The sequence below is a fragment of the Schistocerca cancellata genome, chromosome 4, assembly GCF_023864275.1.
Source record: "Schistocerca cancellata isolate TAMUIC-IGC-003103 chromosome 4, iqSchCanc2.1, whole genome shotgun sequence".
Taxonomy (NCBI): Eukaryota; Metazoa; Arthropoda; class Insecta; order Orthoptera; family Acrididae; genus Schistocerca; species Schistocerca cancellata.
The window spans coordinates 486,792,375-486,797,772 of NC_064629.1; the positions used below are offsets into that span (position 1 = coordinate 486,792,375).

Sequence of the window (5,398 nt, forward strand, 5' to 3'; positions counted from 1 at the left end):
GAGAAAATACACAAGAGAATCGGAGCGAAATGAGCGCTAATAAAAAAGTGGCTCTGAGCACTATGAGACTTAACATCTGAGGTGATCAGTCCCCTAGGACTTAGAACTACTTAAACCTAACTAACCTAAGGACATCACACACGTCCATACCCGAGGAAGGATTCAAACCTGCGACCGTAGCGCTCGCGCGGTTCCTGACTGAAGCGCCTAGAACCGCTCAACCACATCGTCCGGCTAAGCGCTAATAGTTTCGAATTTCATTGACGTCGCAGGAAGACAACAGTAAGTTATTTCATAGTCTTCGATTCACGACAAAGACAAAAATGTTGTGGCGTATTCATGGAACCATATTTATGAATCAAGGTGAGTAAAACGAGGATTTAGGTTTTCAGTGAATTTCGTAAATCTTTCACGCGAAATTCGTTCCCCATCCTTGTTCAGTCTGATCTTACGCTGCATCTCTGGTAACCTCGTGCTCTAAGGGATTTTAAAAGCAAATCATTGTTTTTTTCCTTCAAAATATTCTAATCCTTATTTCTTGAGTAAAGAAAGTAGCAAGCTATAAATGATACACTAATAAAACGTGCCAGACCAAAAGTCCTTTGAGGTATCTAATCTTTACTTCATTTATCTGCAATGTGTTATAAACCAAAATAGCTATTCACTAAGAACATTCCGATATTTCAGCACCTATTATTCTCAGTTTATTCTTATTTTTAGCACATGATTAAATAATTGTTTAAGATACCTAATCCCTTAGTGATACATAATTATTTGTTTTTTTTTCTGCATAGCCGCAGTACAGAAAGATCTGGGAACTAAGAGCAACGCTCGAAGAGGACGAGGAGCTTGAACATCTCGTCTCTCCGCTGCCGAAACCACTCAATTTGTATAACCCTTCACCTGTTCAGTCCCCAGGTAAGAGAAATATACGTGTTTTGTTAAATGTGTAGTCCCAATATTCTAAACCACATTCAGATAGTTTGCTTCTTTTGCGCTACTGACCAACACTTGAATGTGTTATGAGACATTTCGTGCTGCGTGTTAGATGCAATTCTACAAGCACCAGTTGCCTCTCAGCAGCTCTCAGAATACACTAACGTACGTACAGATTGAAAGATACAAAGTAAATGCTACGAATGAATTTAACCTCAAACGACGTGTAAAGCAGTATAGCAGCTATGTGACCGGAAAGTTCTATTGTATGCAAAACACTGTCACTTAATAGCTTCCAAACGAAGTGGTTCAGAATCGTGAACGAGAGTTGCAGGTTACCCCGTCAGTAACGAGATATGCAATGTATGTGCGACAATGAGTTCGAACGGGACAGTGATGGAGCTCTGAAAAAAGGATTCGTCATACAGCCGAATCTCTGCTTAAAGGGTTCGCCTATAAACCTCTTGGAGAAGGTTCCCCACTATATACAGGACTTCATTTATTCCATGCCAAAACGTTCGGAGGCTGTGACTGCAACTTCGTGGTTGAACGCCATACATCATACATAACGTATAGTTCTTTACTCCTGTTCATTGGCGTAACATCATGTACCTAATCTGTCATACACGGTTCATTTCAGCCAAATGTATGTTTCTTACTGTTACAATTTCTGTGAACATTTGTGTAGTGGCAAGCAAACAGATCGAAGTTGCAACGTACCGTAACAGTTTAATCTACGAAACAGGTGTAGCCACTATTGTTGCCCAATCTCTCAAATGCACAGCGAGGTACTCATACGACGATCCTCACGGCATTACATCATATGTGTCTTAGAGGACCGAGCTCAACCGACGTCGGGAATTAACCATGTACTTCTATGTCCGTGTTTTTCGAACAATTTATTCGTAGTTCATTTTAAAACAATGCCTGATAGCTGGTTTCTTTTTTATTCAGGAGTTATGATATAGTATATATCGAGTGTTTCAAATCCCTATTACAGGCAGCTAGGGTCAGGAGAGGGAACGTAGTAGATAGTCTTGGCCATAAACCCATGTCCGAAATTGCATCTTGTTGATATAAAATAATTGTGAAGATCGTATCACGTTCAGAACTCCCGTTTCACCAAATGCATATAAAGTGAGAAGGGGGCATCGTCGTCAGTCCCTGTTATAAGTATGACATCACATACATTTTCGACAGATTACAAGAACAGCTGCATGAAAGTGGTACGTTCGCAACTGAGATGCTTGACTGTGAGGCTCCACAGTCACTCTGTAGTCTTGATTTGGAAGAGGACGTCATTCGTCATGTAGAAGAGAGCCCGGCAACGAGGACCCGAAACAGTGACCATGTCATGGGCTCCTGTAGAACACACAGGTCAGAGCTCGTTGTGTCCGCTGTATGTGTGCTGTGAATCGAGAAATTTAAAAATGGTACTTTCACGAACATGGATTCCTTACTAAAACTTTGTTTTCTAAGAAATCTCCGCAACACGTAAACACATGAAATAGGAATTCTGATATGAGCAGCAAGCACCCTCTCTTACTGGCGATTTCTTCACTCGTACACCGAAAAGGCAGAGCATTATGACCACTGCCCACCGCGATGTTGGATGCCGCCTGGTGGCGTTGCGGCCACTTGACACGGTAAGAAAAATATGTAAGCGGAGCAGACACGGACGGTGTATCACCCTACCGAAGGTATGGGCCGCAAATGGGAAATCTAGTGAGATAAGCGTCTATGGCAGACGGCAGATTATTATTACGCAGAGCTTGTGAACGAGTATCTCGATAATGGCGCAGCTATTGGAATATTTACGGGCTACTGTCCTGATCATCTACGGGGAGAGGTAGAACGACACTGAAACTACCACTAGACACTAAATGGTTGGACGTCTACAACTCTTCACAGAACGCGGGTTTCGGAGGCTTGTCAGCTCTGTAAAGGAGGATAGATGGTGATCTGTGGCATCTCTGCCGAAAGATCACAGACCTGGGGTACGCACAAATGCTTCTGAGCACACCGTTCATCGTACATTGTTCAACATGCAGCTCCACAGCAGACCACCCCTACGTGTTCACATGTTGACCCAACAACGTCGCCGTTACTATGACAGTGGACACGGGACCATTATGATTCGACCGTCGATCAGTGCAAATGTTTTGCCTCTTCGGGTGAAGCACATTTTGGCTACACTAGATCTATGGTCGTCTCCATGAACGCCGTCATCGAGGTGAAAGGCTGCTCGAAACATGTAGCGCACCACGGACAGAGGCTGATGGGAGCAACAATATGCTATGGGACCTGTGGTAGTAATCGAAGGCTCACTTACAGCTGCGAACCACCTGCATCCTTTCTTGCTTGATGTCTTACCCGATTGCAGTGTCATCTTTCAGCAGTATAATTGTCCTTGTCTCGGATCCAGAACCGGGCTATAGTGGTTTAAGGAGCATTATAGTGACCTCACGTTGAAGTCTCGGCGGCCAAATTCACCTGATGTAAATCCTGTGGAACCCATCTGGGTCGCTATCAGACACCACCATCGCTTACGCAAATCATCGGCCCGTTATTTACGCGAATTACATGACCTGTGCGTAGACGTCTAATGCCACATTCCTCCACAAACGTAGCGACGAACTGTAGGATCCCTGATACGCAAAATCTGTGATGTATTTCGTTCGAAAGATGGACAAACACATTATTAAGCAGGTAGTAGTAATTTTTTGGCTCATCGGCATATGTACTCCGCCAGCCACAGGGTGAAGGCGAAATTAGTCAGGCACTGAAATCATATTCGCGTGGACGGTCAACCTGTTCGTTGATAGGACTTGAATACCTAATCTGACATTGTGTGATGGAATAGATATTGTTTACAACCTTTCTGATCGCACATCCTTGCAGATTATGAAAAACTCAAGAGCCACGGACTTACAATTCCCTAAGGGATAATGTGGCCGAGAAAGTAATTTTAAAGGTGTTTACTGCAGTGTGCGACAAATGATATTTATTTTTCACGCTTTCAGAAGCAAACGGGGTCTATGAACTATAAAACTGAAGGTCATACGTGTTAAAATTTCCGTGGAACGTCGCTACTCTAAGGAGATAAATGATACTTCAGATCTGTTTAAAATAAAAGTATTTTCAGCGTGGAAACTGGCAGCTGTTACTTAAGACAAAGACCTTCACAAAAACTCTATCAGGATCAGGAATTTTCCTGCTTTGTCTACCAATGCCTTTGTTTTGATTTTCTTTGGATGACGTTATGCACAAGGAGCGTAATTGTAATTTAGAGCTATTCGTGGAAAACGATGTTTGGTGAACACTGTAGTCTGCAAGATATTTTTTAAATACAGATACCAATTTAGCTGTATTACGTGTGCATTTTTAAACCTTAGTTTACAATTACTTGTTGCTAGGAGGAATATAACACTATACGGACGTTTTATCTTATCTTTTTACACATTGATATAAGTTAGATTGTATTCTTTGTTTAGATAACTGAAATTTAATTTTTTACGTAATTTAATGAATAATTTCGTACTTTCCTGGTGTTTAACATCGAAGATTAACGTGCAACTAGAGAACAAAAGCTTTAGATAAAGTTGATCTATGAGAAATATTTTCAGGTACTTTTTCAACGCCCGAAGAAATATTTTAACTATTTTCTAATCATTCACCGTTTTATTGTGTTTATTTTGTCAAGTACCTCGTTTTCATTCTTTTGCTTAAATTATCAGTATCAGTGATCATAATTTTTTTTTTCAGAAACGGAGACTGCGTATGAACATGACGACACTTTGCCAAGATGTAGGTCTTCTTTCAGCTGCTGGCCGTCCCGTGCATCAGTACCACCTCTGAGACTAACTCGTAGGTATCTCTTCTAGACCGTTCTTTATCGTTGACTTTAATGTTTGAAGTATCTTAAAACATAAATTTTAATTTCCAGGACGACCACAACACAGGGGTAATCAGGCCAGCCCTGCTGAACCCGACAGTGAGGCTCAAGGAGCATTTGAGCTGCAGGTTAGTACTATTCCGTCAGATGTCGGAGAATATCTGTTTTACTGACTCATCACATGAGATGAACACTTAGGCAAGGTGAAAATTTCCCAATCTGGTAAGAGAGTACTGTGTTTCAGGGATGAAAATGAACTTACCTTTTGAGGTAGCACTCGCTCGGTTAATGCATTTCATCGGAGTTTGAGCTCTGACGTACAGTTCTGGATGGTTTGCAAAATACCTGACTACCGAGCTTCTCCACTGAACTCAAAACATTTACCCACCAACAATTTCTTCAGATATGGGTTTAGGTGGAATTCGGGTCATACGGCATCTAATGAGTAAGGCGCACGACACAACAACTGACACCTCGAATACTTGTATTTTTCCACTGCCAAATCACGTGTAACAGCATCGTTGCAAGGAAAGTTTCTTTTCCTGCTCAGTCCCCTTCTTATATGTT

General features: G+C 41.8%; 1 long non-coding RNA gene across 1 annotated transcript; it reads left to right on the top strand.

Moving 5' to 3' along the window:
- The first annotated feature begins 800 nt into the window (after window positions 1–800).
- LOC126185172 (uncharacterized) lies at window positions 801–4,960 on the top strand. Its single transcript, XR_007536976.1, has 3 exons — window positions 801–918; window positions 4,702–4,803; window positions 4,883–4,960. It is a non-coding gene; the product is annotated as an uncharacterized LOC126185172 (long non-coding RNA).
- The last annotated feature ends 438 nt before the right edge of the window (window positions 4,961–5,398 follow it).